Here is a 13,491-nt window from a genome sequence, read left to right on the forward strand (position 1 = left end):
TTATCTGAGACAGTTAATATTATTAGAGGCACAAGGCAGGATTGCCCCTGTTCACCACTGCTTTTTGCGTTATACATACATCTGTTTATTGAACAGCTAAGCAACAACTCCTTGATTAAGCCCTTCAAGGTGCATAATGTCCCCTATGCAGTGTTTGCATATGCAGATGACATTGCAGTAACCACTTTGGATCCTCATTCAGCGCTCCAAAAGCGATTGAGCGGTTAGCTATATCATTTGGCCAGGCATCCGGCTATAAATCAAATGTTACCAAAACGCAAGTCTTAATCACTGGAAAGGTGGTTCTAGATGACATTCGAGTCACAAAAGAAGTAAGTCAAGTCAGTCAAGTCAAAGAATTTATAAAGCGCACTACATACCCAGAGGGTCTCAAGGCGCTAGGGATGGGATTAGGAGGATTACTTGTCGAATATCCACGTTTTAAGTTGCTTTCTGAATGCTAGGTGGTTCTGGGTAAGGCGAAGGTGAGTGGGGAGCGAGTTCCATGTTTTAGCAGCCAGGTATGAGAAGGATCTGCCTCCCATGGTGGTCTTGTTGATGCGAGGTACAGTGGCGAGGGCTTGGCTGGAAGAGCGTAGTTGGCGGGAGGGGATGTAGAAGGACAGTCGTGAGTTGAGGGATTCTGGTCCGATGTCGTAGAGTGATTTGTGTGCGTGGGTTAGCAGTCGGAAGGTGATCCACTTATTGACGGGTAGCCAGTGGAGGTCTTTCAGGTGGCCCGAGATGTGTTCGTTGCGCGGGATGTCTAATATGATCCTGGCTGATGCGTTTTGGATTCGTTGTAGTTTCTTCTGGAGTTTTGCGGTAGTACCTGCGTAGAGGGTGTTTCCGTAGTCCAGTCGGCTCGTGACCAGAGCATGGGTGACTGTTTTTCTGGTTTCGGTGGGGATCCAGCGAAATGTTTTTTTGAGCATGCGGAGAATGTTGAAGCAGGATGAGGATACGGCGCTGACTTGTTTGTTCATTGAGAGTGAAGAATCCAGGATAACGCCTAGGTTCCGTGCGTGGTCTGTCGGAATGGGTGCTTTTCCAAGGGATTCCGGCCACCAAGAGTCGTCCCATGCAGATGGGGATGTACCTAAGATGAGGACTTCTGTTTTATCTGAGTTCAGTTTCAGACGGCTGTGTTTCATCCATTCGGCAACTTCTTTCATTCCTTCGTGTAGGTTAGTTTTGGCGGTGCTGGGGTCATTGGTGAGAGAAAGGATCAGTTGAGTGTCCTCTGCGTAAGAGATGATGTTGAGGTTGTGTTGGCGGGCGATGGCCGCGAGGGGGCTCATGTATACGTTGAAGAGGGTGGGACTGAGTGAAGATCCTTGTGGTACGCCACAGATGACTTCAGTGGCCTCGGACTTGAATGGTGGAAGGCGGACTCTCTGAGTTCTTCCGGTGAGGAACGAAGTGATCCATTCAAGTGCTTTTCCTTGTATTCCGATGTTTCTGAGGCGCTGTAGAAGGGTGCTATGACAGACCGTGTCAAAGGCTGCGGAGAGGTCGAGGAGGATGAGGGCGACTGTGTCTCCATTGTCCAGTAGAGTTCGAATGTCGTCTGTTGCTGCGATGAGGGCGGTCTCAGTGCTGTGTTTTGCTCGGAAGCCAGATTGAGAGGAGTCGAGGGATTTGTTGGTTTCGAGGAAAGCGGCGAGCTGGTTGTTGACAGCTTTCTCGATTACTTTGGCTGGGAATGGAAGGAGCGAAATAGGGCGGTAATTTTTGAGTTCGGTGGGGTCCGCTGTGGGTTTTTTCAGAAGGGCGGTGAGTTCAGCGTGTTTCCAGCTTTCCGGGAAGGTGGCGGAATTGAAGGAGCAGTTGATGACGTCTCGGAGGTGAGGTGCTATAACGGAGTCTGCTTTGTTGAAGATGTGGTGAGGACATGGGTCTGTGGGAGATCCTGAGTGGATGGAGTTCATCAGGCGGATGGTGTCCTCGGTGGAGATTGGGTTCCAGTCGCTAAGGGTATTCAGGGGGGGAGAATGTTCTTCATATGGTTGGGTGGGTTGGTCTTCGGGTTGGTTGTCGAAGCTGTTGTGGATGTCAGCAATTTTGTTGTGGAAGAATGAGGCTAGGGAGTCGCAGAGGGCTTGAGAGGGGGTGATGTCGTTGGAATTGGCCGAGGGATTGGTAAATTCCTTGACGATGTTGAAAAGTTCCTTGCTGTTGTGGGCGTTGTTGTCAAGTTGATCCTTGAATGCTGTTTTCTTGGCTTTTCGGATTAGTTGGTGGTGTGTGCGGGTGGCGTTTTTGAAGGCATCCTTGGTGCTGGTGGTTGGGTCTTTTTTCCAGGCCTTTTCAAGGGAGCGGCAGAGTTTCTTGGACTTCTTAAGATCAACGTTGAACCATGAGGCCTTCTTGCTGCCAGGTTTGCTTTGACGTTTTTTCAGCGGTGCTAAGGTGTCGGCGGTGTTGGATAACCAAAGGGTGAAGTTGGCAGCGGCTTGGTCTGGGTTAGAAGCGAGGGCTGGGGTGTTTAGAAGGAGCGATGAGCAGATCTGGTCGAAGGTGATTTTGTTCCAGTTTCTTTGCAGAGTTGGTTGGAGGTGATTGATGGGTTTTGGCTTGTTGTAGGTGAAGTGAACGCAGCTGTGGTCGGTCCAGAGGAGATCCGTAGTGTGGCTGAAGGAGACATGATTGCTGGAGGTGAAGATGGGGTCGAGTGTGTGACCTGCGATGTGGGTGGGGGAAGTGACCAGTTGTTTAAGTCCGAGGTTGGCGAGGTTGTCCAAGAGGGTGGCGGTGTTGCGGTCGTTGTTCTTTTCAAGGTGAAAGTTGAGGTCTCCCAGAAGGATGTAGTCTTTGGAGGGGAGCGCGTGTGGAGTGATGAAGTCCGTGATGTCTTCACTGAATTTTGCGCGGGGTCCTGGTGGTCTGTAGAGGAGGGTGCCTCTGAGTGTGGTCTTGGGGTCGATGTGGATCTGGAAGTGAAGGTGTTCGGAGTTGGCGAGGTTGGCGTCAGAGCTGGTTGAGATGCGGATGGATTTTTTATGGACGATAGCGATTACTCCTCCTGTGTGGCTGGTACGGTCCTTGCGAGTGATCTTATAATCTTCAGGGATGGCAATGGTGATGTCTGGGGCGGAGGAAGCGTTCATCCATGTTTCTGTTAGGAAGGCGACGTCTGGAGAGGTGGTGTCTAGTAGATTCCATAGGTCAATGGCGTGCCTGTGGACCGATCGGGTGTTGAGAAGGATGCATTGTAAGTGGTTGGGGTCGGGAGTCTGATGTGTGGTCGTAGCGGAGATGTTGTCGGTGCCGCTGAATTTGCAGGAGTAGCAAGAGAAAGGTCCATGGGTGTGTCCGGGAGCGGCTAGGACGCAGTTGGGGGCGCGACCGGGGTTAAGGGCTAGGAGGGTGGCGGCATCGTAGGTAATGCGGGAGGGCTGGGAAGCGCGAGGGGCAGGGGGTCTGGCGCTGGGCGCGGTCCAGGCGCGGACGGGCGTAGACGGGCTTACCTTTGGCGCACCTTCGGCGCGGGTTGGGCGCGGTCGCTGCGCGTGAACGCTGCGCGCGGAAACTCCTGTCATATATGGATGGTGGAGGGGGAGGGGCGAGGGCGTCTCAGCTGGGAGGCGGGGCGGGCACACGAGGACAACAACAAACAAAATGGAGGCGGAGGGGGGAGCACAGCGGAGCGCTAGAGTCAAACGCGCTAACAGGACTAAACAGCAGTGGGAGATTAATTAATAAAGCGCTAACGAAGCAAAGCGGAAATATGCAACACAGCAGGCGAAATGTAATCAAATGAAATTGCACAATTAAAGCAGTCCAAGCAATGCAGCGCTACGATATAATCAACACAGCAGGCGAAATGTAACCAAATGAAAAGGCGCTTTTAAAAGCAATTCCAGCAATGCAGCGCAACAATACCAGATGCCTGCAAGAGACACTGGGTTATTTGATGCTAACTGGACTATGTTACTGCGTAATATTCAGGAATCATTGGATAAGTGGTCACGACTTCACCTCACATTGATTGGTAGAAGTAACATTATTAAGATGAATGTCTTGCCCAAGGTTTTATATGTGTTTAGAGCTGTACCATCAGAAATTACTGTGGCCCAACTTCAACATCTGCAGTCCATTTGTTCTAAGTTTCTCTGGGCACCAGGCAAACCTAGACGGGCTATGAGATTTCTGACTCTACCAATTGAACGTGGGGGATTAGCTATTCCGGATTTTGCTTTCTATTTTTATGCCTGTTTTTTGTTAAAAATGCGGATTTTATTGACTGGGGAAGACATAGGCAACTTCGCAGAGGCCCCCTCAGTTTTTCAGATTCTGCTGGGACCAGTGGCACTACAATGTTTTTTTAAACAAATTGATGGCAGTGACTATAAACTAACAATGCTTAAGGTGCTGATATCTGATTTTAATGTATGGAAAAGAGTACGTAAGTTATGTTTAGTTGAGAAACTGTCTGGGTATACCCCTACAAATGCCGTAAGGCTTCTTCCCCCTATTTTTTTGGGATAGTATTGCTTTGGGTTGGAGGGCAAAGGATATTGTTCAAGTTGGGGATTTTTTTTACATTGGTGGTTCCCTTATGTCCTTTGAAGAGCTGTCAAAACAGCATATTTTGTCTAAACCTCATTTTTTAAAATTTCTTCAAGTTTGAGATTTTATTTCTCGAAAAAAAATTATATTGGTTTCTAATACAGTAGTTGCGGCCATTCAGTGTCATGTTAAAATTGGGGAGGTTTATCAGATATTATTGCTGTATAGAAAGGATGATTTAGACAAACATAATGTCAAATGGTCTATGATTTTGGGAGTAGATAATATATTCTTAAAAGATGTTATTATCAGATCTAGGGAAGCATTGCTTTCCGACAACTTGAAAGCACAATGTTTTAAAACGATTTTTAGTTTGTATTATATGCCGGCACGTATGCTCAAATGGGGGACAGGACAAGTTGGTAAATGTTTTCGGTGTGGGGGGGATAATGCGGAGATTTTGCATATTTTTTATAGTTGTGGCCATTTGACAAATTATATTACTGGTATAGAGCAATTTTTGTCTAGAGTTATTGGGCTCTGATTGTTATTACATCTGCAATTACGCTCTTGGGTATGGGGCCCAAACTCGGGAAGGGTACTCCCCTATATAAACACTGATATTTTTATAGCTATGACTGTCGCCCGGCTCTGTATTGCGGCTGAATGGTTCCAAGCTGACCCTCCTTCGTTTGAACGATGGAGGGCAAAGATGTATAATTTATTTCATTTAGAGTTTAGTTTGTATTCAGTTAAAGGTGTGAAGAAAAGTAAAACTGGCTTAGGCATTTGGGGATTGTTTTCTGATCATATGCATATATGAAGTTATGATAAATGTATGTATTCATATTTTGAGTAACTGGATAAATGAAAAAAAAATAAAAAGAATGATCACCAGATATGATAGACCCTGGCCAGCCCGCAAGTAATCCTGTGGATAGAATTAACCTCTGTTGTCGTATTGCATCCTAACATGACATGTGTACAATTTAGCAAATCTGATTGTGATTAGGATAAGAGTAGATCATCACAAACAACCATCATTGCGCCCTCAAGCCTCACAGTCAAGAAGAACTAAAGTGCCTGTCACCTCTGCCAAACTCTGAAAAAGTAACACTGCCATGGGAATCACCACGGCTCCGGGGGTACCAATGGGCAGTCCAGGCACCGCTTTGGCAGAGATGGGTTTTGGGGGGGCACTTTGCCTCAGTCTTGGCTGTCATTGAACTGGGAGGTGGCTGATTGTCAGGGCCAGTTAGAAGACTGGACCTGGTAGAGAGAGGGCCAGCTGAGGCAGAGGCATCAGTGGCTTTGGGAGCCAGAGGGCTGCTTGGACCGGGTGGCATGTTGGCATGGGGAGGCGGAGACATGCTTCCATGAGACACAGTATGTGAGGGTGAATGTGGAAGGCTGCCTCTCCACTTCTTGGGGATTCAATAGGTAAGAATTATCTTTGTAGGAGTGGGAAGTGGGGATTTGCTGGATCTGTTGGTACGCTTGTACTGGCCTTGTTTTTCCCCTCAATCCCCTGTTGACCAGGTGAACCCCCCACATTGCTCTTCTGTCCCAGTTTCACAGGGGTGTGGGTGGGAGTTGAGGTTGTGGGTGAACCTGCCTTAGTGAGCTGTTTGTGCGGACTTTTTGCAGGCACCAGCTTCACAGCAGGTAGAGCAACTGTTTGTTTGTCTTTGGGAGCAAATGTGGGGACGGGAGTGTCCTTGGATGGGGGTGATTTGGATGCATGTGAGCCTGCAGCCTGCTTCTTTCCCTGATGCCTCTGAGTGTCACATGAAGGGCTTTTGCCTTTGTGCTCCTGTGTGCCTGGAATTTGTTTTGGGGATGGTGTCTGTGCTCTGGGCCGCTTGGAGTGCTGCTGTTGTGCGCTGCGTGTGGAGTACTTGAAGCCTGAGGGCTGTGGTGTGTGGTCACTCTCGTCAGATGTTGCCACTGGCAGGGTGGTTGCTGAAGGGACTGGAGCTGGACTCTGAGCCTGCGACAGCTGAATGGCTGCCGCCACTTTGGAGGAAAAAGACTGGACAGTTCTGCGTAGCCCACCCTTGTCTGAATGAATGCCCTCCATGAAGGCCACTACCTGTGACAACTTCTTATCATGATCCTGGAAGGCTTTCAGGAGAGTAGTCTGACCCAGACACAGCTGGCAAAAAAGGTCCACCGCCTCCACACTGAGGACAGCAGGGGAGACAGAGGCAGGGGCAGTGGTGCCTGGGGGAAGGAGGCTCTACCCTTCTTACTGCTGCAGGCACAGACAGAACTAGTGGAAGTAGCCGGGGGGTTGGGCACTGGACGATGCATGGTGGAAGAAGAGGCAAATTTCCCACTCCCTGTGCCCAACAACATCGAGGAGTCACCAATGAAGTCAGATGATGTTGAGGTTGGTGTTTCTGGGCGTGAATCTTCAAGGGTACTCCTGCCCCCCTCCGAGGGGCTGGTCATGGGTAGCAGTTGTGTCAGATGCCTCACCACTAGTGTCCGACCCCTGTCCTCTGTGCCCTCGGTAGATGCTGCAATAGTCAGAGACATAGGTTCAGTATAGTGCAACACTCACAAACATCATATGCAAGCAAAGCACAAAACTAGAATATGACACCTCCATGTTGCACACCACCCTGTGCAGTCTGCATATGCAGCCTTAATGCAAAACTCAGAAGATGCATGAAAACATGCATAGTTGGCATTAATGACCCATGTGACGTTCACACAGTCAAATAGCTTGCCCATGCCTCCTTGTAACCTGACATACTGATCTCTGTAAGCATACCTACGTGCCTGTAGGTAAGATATATATACATCTAAACATGTTGTCCCAGTCACATATGGAGTCACGTTAAGGGGACTACACAGATAGAGACTCACAAATGTCCTTTCACTATGTCCATGAGCTACTGATGTCCACCATGTTGTGGTTTGAAGCACAACGACTGTTGCTCATTGGTGTCAGATGTGTAGTTCTCACATTTTCCAAGTCAGGCACTGCACACATCGATGAAAGCATTCTAAGATGAGGCACACTGCTGTTCACTGCCCGGTGATGTCTATGATACCCATTATGCAGCAGATGTCATAAGGCCACATCTCATCTTGCAATGTCAAGGGCCATTATATTAAACACATAAGAAAGTACATGGAGTGAAAATGCAGGACAGCTGCACTCTACACTGAGGCCACTTACAAGCCATTGCATCACATTACAAACATCACAGAGCTCAGCACTGGCTCAGGGTTGGGATACATGCAGTCACACACACTCAAACTACCCCTTCGCAGAATACTCACCCCAGCTTGCTGCTGATGGGCCCTCAAACATCCATCCAGCTCTTGCTGTGTCACTGCTCAGATGCAGGCCGTTAGTGGTGTCATGCTCCTGTGCGCCAACCTTCCAGTCCGAGGGAGCAGCCTCAGCGTAATATCTGCCACATTTTTGCTCAGCCGACAGGTGTCATCCCACCTCTTGTGACAGTGTGTGTGCCGTCTGTTGGAGACACCCGGAGCTCACACTCTGTGTGCAGTGGCCCTGCATAAGGCCTTACGCTGGCGGACTTTAAGCAGCAGGTATGGGAGACAAGGAGAGGAAGTTTTAGAGGCACTGTGTTATGTACCACTGTGTTTCAGTACAGAAGCATGCTAAAACTTAGCACAGCTGTACAGAAACCTTGAGCAGAGGCCATACAGCATGACACGTCGTACATTTGCATCAGATAATCGGATTGAAATAATTGCAGGTATGAGGATGGACACAGGACCTGGTCATCTCATACACATGCAGAATGGCAGCACACAAAGCAATGTGAAGAAGGCCCTCATCTGTGATGCAGTATGTGAGGGAGCAGGACATACATTATATTGGAAATGATGTGTTGGGCAGACTCACTGTGTCCAACACTATACAACCCTCAATGTCCTTGGCCTGTGAATGGCTCACTGTGTCATGGAGGTCACATCTAGGGACATGATCTTACATTCTCACGCCCTTCTCACTAGGTCTGTCTTGTGCAATCATCAGGCCTAAGATAGCTCATTGAGGAACAGGGTGGCAGACAACGCATATGTCTCATTCTGTCCATTCAGTGATGGGTCCCTGTCAAATTGGGCATTATCTGTGCAGTCCAGAGGGACTCACACTGAGGTTAAACGTGGCCCATCTGAACATTCATATGCATGTACAATATGAGAGGGCAAACAGTGCCTACACATGCGAGCCAGTACACATTATGAAAACAATGGAAGGAGGATGTTTCAGAAGTAAATCAATCTGATGTGTCATAGGTGATTTTCCACCAAGAGTGTCCCCCTCAGGCATTTCAATCTTGTGCATAATGCTCACATATTCATGGTGACAATATGAAAAGTGTACACACATCCTTCAGTACCCTCTGGGTGAAACACATTTTGTAATACCACAAATGAGCATGTTAAAACCTCATGGACTCTGATATCCATTAGCACTGGCAATGTTTGTTTTTACGTCCACTTGTTACTGTATGGCTGAAAAACACTGCATGTCCCTCCCATCCTTAAATGCAGCCATGGATCTGTGGAAATAAGGCTATACACCCCATTGACATGAAGTCAGCATGCTAGGCAGTGTATCACACAAACGTGGACTCGCAGGCACATACTACAGCAGAGCAAAATCATGTGAGCACTCTTTGCACTCTCCAAATTTCACTCTGAAACACCATTACATCAGGAGCACAATGTAGCCTCCCGTAGTGTGTAAGCACCTCGTCCACCAGGACCTCCAGCTCCTCTGTAGTGAAGAGACGGGCTCTGATGTTCTCAGTTCTCGTCATCACTGGGTCCAGGAGACCGGTACATCAGCAGTTGTTGGTGAAGAATGGCTGGCTGCAGTGGAAATGTGTGGCTCAATGGTGTTCCAGATCAGCTTGTTTCAAATGTAACCAATGACCGGCTCCGCTGTAGCGGAGCACGCCTACCGCGATTTTCAAATGTGTATTTCACTACCACCATTGCAGTTCCCATTGGCTGACTGGGCATGGGCATTGGCGGTGTCACACAGAGGGGCCCAGGCGGTTGCTACAGAAATCGTGCATCTTTCAACTGTACCCAATGACCGTCCCCACGATAGCGGAGCACGCCTATCGCGATTTTCAAATGTGTATCTCACTACTGCGATTGCGGTTCCCATTGGCTGACTAGGCATGGGCATTGGGGGTGTTACACCGCGGGGGCCAGGCGGTTACCACTGCGATTTGCCATTTTTCATTTGTACCCAATGACAGGCCCGCGGTGGCGGAGCATGCCTACCGAGATTTTCAAATGTTTATTTCACTACCGCGATTACGCTTCCCATTGGCTGACTGGGCATGGGCATTGGCGATGTCACACTGCGGGGGCCAGGCGGTCGGCACTGCGATTTAGCATTTGTCAATTGATGCCAATGACCGTGATTGCGGTGGCGGTGCATGCTTACGGCACCTATGGACACATCATGCTGTAGCAATGGAAATGGCCAGTTCGCATCATTGAACACTAGACACTTAAAATGAATCATGCCACCAGATAGTTAAATTCAATGCCAGTGTGACATTTAACTCACTGATGACTACCCATGCCATGTCAGTGCACAAGATTACATGCATTGGCAAATACTCACCCACATGTCACTTATGATGTTGTTGTGCATGTACACAGATCTGTTGTGTGATGGACTCTCAAATATGGAAACTTGTCAATGTGTAAGATGGCTAAGCAACATCATATATGGGCGGGTTGCACTCCGTTCTTCCATAAGTCATTCCAATTTGAACCTCAGTTTCATCATATTGCGTGTTTACTGTTGACGTGCCAAGCCCAACCATACGTATTGAACCAAACAACATCAAATTTTGGGGCTACTTGTTGCTCCAAACCAGTGATGACAGCCATTTTTTATTTCTGCATTTGCATCTGTTCTATTAAACTTAATGTTCTTCCCATCCTTTTGTAATCCACCATCCATTCTCTTTTTTTAAGCGTTCATATCCTCCTGCAAGGTGCTTCAATTTTCCAAATATCTCATGTTATGGTGAGCCATCCGAACATCTCTCCAAAAACACGTACTGAAGCAAAGTTCATCAAGAGCAGTTTATTGTAACCCAGTGCATTTCAGACTTCACGGGTCCTTCGTCAGGGGTAACTGTAAATAACAATCAGACATACTTTAAAACCAAATGTAAGTACATCACCTCCTTGTTATGTACTTTAACTGTGAATTACGCAGCTCATTTCACCCTACACTCACCAACAAGTTATCAAATAAAAAGGACATTAATGCTTAAAAAAAGAGAGTGGATGATGGATTACAAAAGGATGAGAAGAACATTAAGTTTAATAGAATAGCTGCAAATGCAGAAATAAACAAGACCTGGCCGCGCGCTCAACGTTATCCTATGGGGAAACGCTGCACGCGGCCAGGTCTTGTCTCACTTCGGTGTTCTCAGACTGCTGAGACGCCGACAATAGTTCTCTGGCGAGAACGCACTTTCAGCGCGTTACTAGCCGAGACCTAAAAATGGATGTCGCCACTGGTTTGGGGCAACATGTAGCCCCAAAATTTGATGTTAGATGGCTGAGAAAACCACAGTAATGCTGGACTAACTACTTAATGTGCCTATTTCACTGTGTAGGTTGCTGAACTCATGTTGATACAGGATCTTTATTTCACACACTGTGCTCATTGTGTTGTTGATGTGTGCCCAGTCCGACTCATGCAAGAAGATGTGGCAGGTACAGCAGCTACGTAGAAGCCAGCAGTGTTGCTGTTTCAGACATGTGCTGTGTCAAATACTCTCAGGACTGGTGCCACAAGATGTCGGAATGTACAATTTTACATTCACATAGTCTGAATCTGTTGTGGGTGTACTCAGTATGTACATACAGAACACGTGTACTACTACTTTGGATCAAGTTGTCACTGCATGTGACTTGTGCTGTAAGTTGTTGATTCCGGCCAGTCATTGGTGGCGCTGTGTCAGCCAAGACGTAAGATGTTTGGCACATCTCATAGGGGAAATGAATTGACAAAGGCCCCCTTTTATCTTATGTAGGAGGCGACCAAATGTGCATCGTCCATTCACATTGCTGGCGGACATGGAGGATTTCGGCATCATCCGTAAATTCTGTTTGGATCGACCAACCCTCCAAGACCTATGTGCTCAGTTGGAGCCCCATCTGAGGCCTCGCAGAACATATCTGACTGCTTTTACACCAACATGTAAGGCGATGGTGACCCTGCACTTCTTTGCAACTGGTTTGTTCCAGAACACGGTTGCCAGTGCAGGTGGGATGTCACAACCAATGTTCAGCATGGTGCTACGTGATGTCCTATCCGCTATGATGACATAAAAGGACACCTACATCCATTTTCCAAGAAGACATGATTTGGCAGGTGTGAAGGGTGATTTTTATGACCTTGGCCACATCCCTAATGTTGTTGGTGCCATTGACTGCACACATGTTGGCCTGGTTCCACCACAAGCATGTGAGCACATCTACAGGATTAGGAAGCATTTCCATTCCATTAATGTGCAGGTGATATGCCAAGCAGATATGGTCATCTCACATATCTGTTCCAGATTTCCCGGCTCAGCCCACGACTCCTACATCCTGCGTAACAGCATTGTACCACAAATGATGGCAAATCTGCATCCTGAGCGTGCGTGGCTTGTAGGTGAGTTAGCTGAGTCAAGTATTGTGCTGTATGTATGACATGCTGTCCTCAGCTACAGTTATATTACAAAATTGTTCTGTGTATCTGACACCTAGGTGACTCTGCATATCCCAACCAGCCATTCTTGCTGAGTCCACTGCGGAATCCCAGGACCCTGGGTGAAGTCCGCTACAATGATGCCCATGGGAGGACACGTCGTGTGGTGGAGCGTACCTTTGGGCTTCTGAAGTCTCGGTTTCGGTACCTGGCGGGATCGGAGGTGCACTGATGTACTCTCCCCAAAGGTGTGCCATATAATTGTTGCATGCTGCATGCTCCACAACCTACCCTTATTCAAGGAGATCCCCTGCTGTTGGACAATGATGCTCCGCAGATGCCCCTCCTGCAAGCCCACACATGCCCAGTGACGAGGATAGTGGAGGGGAGGAAGGTGTCGACCTATGCCAATAGCTCATCAACTGCTAATTCCCTTGAGTGTGAGTAACATTGTACAACAGTGCCATTGCCTGCTGTCTTTGATGGTAGTGATAAGGCCTAGATGAGCTTTTTGACTGCTGCCTGTTGGCTCTGTGCTGATGACTGATGTTTGTGGCACAGTGTAGTCCTGACCAGCTACATGATGTCTATGTTGAGATTGTTTCTCTTGTGATGTGTGCTTGTTTGTGTACCTTGATGACTAGTGTTTTGTACTGGCTGTGATGCCAACACCGTAAACATTGTTCTCTTGTGTCCTTCTAGGTCCCTTCAGCCTCTCTATGCCTCGTCACCATCAGAGTTTCTGGTATATTGGGATCTGAGTCAACAATGTACATACTGTGATAAACATAAAGCTGACACAAAGACATAGGTGTGTAAAGAGTGTTTATTTGCAAAGAGTGTTTGTGACAGACAAGTGAGGTTTCCAAAAATGGTGCGAAGTGAATTAATGAGTTGTCAGTGATTGTAAACAAGACAATAGAGTAGTCACCACATTGATGAGGTGAAACAGTCCAACAGACAACTGCCATCAACATGGCAGTGTGGGTAAGGACAGTCAACAAAGTCAATGTCAAGGTGAACAGAGGTGTCATCATGGCTGGCTCTTTGACTTGTGTTTGGTTGGTGCTTTGCCATGTGATCCTCCTGTGGTGTTTCTCGGACGGCCCCACTTGCATTTTCCAGGGGGGGCGCTTGCCGCGGGCTCAGGGGTGTCTGAGTAGTCATCCTGTTACAGCTAACCCCTCTCTGTGTCTGCAGCTGGGCTGGTGGGGGATCATCCTGCGGGCTACTGGAGGGGGGTTGAGCCGTAC

General features: G+C 48.0%; 1 protein-coding gene and 1 pseudogene across 2 annotated transcripts in view; one reads left to right on the plus strand and one right to left on the minus strand.

The window, feature by feature from the left end:
* LOC147676775 (zinc finger protein 777-like) overlaps positions 1–13,491 on the plus strand; it is a 623,696-nt gene that overhangs the window by 195,784 nt on the left and 414,421 nt on the right. The gene's annotated exons all lie outside the window — the stretch shown is intronic.
* Positions 5,577–9,323, minus strand: LOC147676776 (uncharacterized; annotated as a pseudogene).

This window comes from Lissotriton vulgaris, chromosome 12, assembly GCF_964263255.1.
Source record: "Lissotriton vulgaris chromosome 12, aLisVul1.2, whole genome shotgun sequence".
Lineage (NCBI taxonomy): Eukaryota > Metazoa > Chordata > Amphibia > Caudata > Salamandridae > Lissotriton > Lissotriton vulgaris.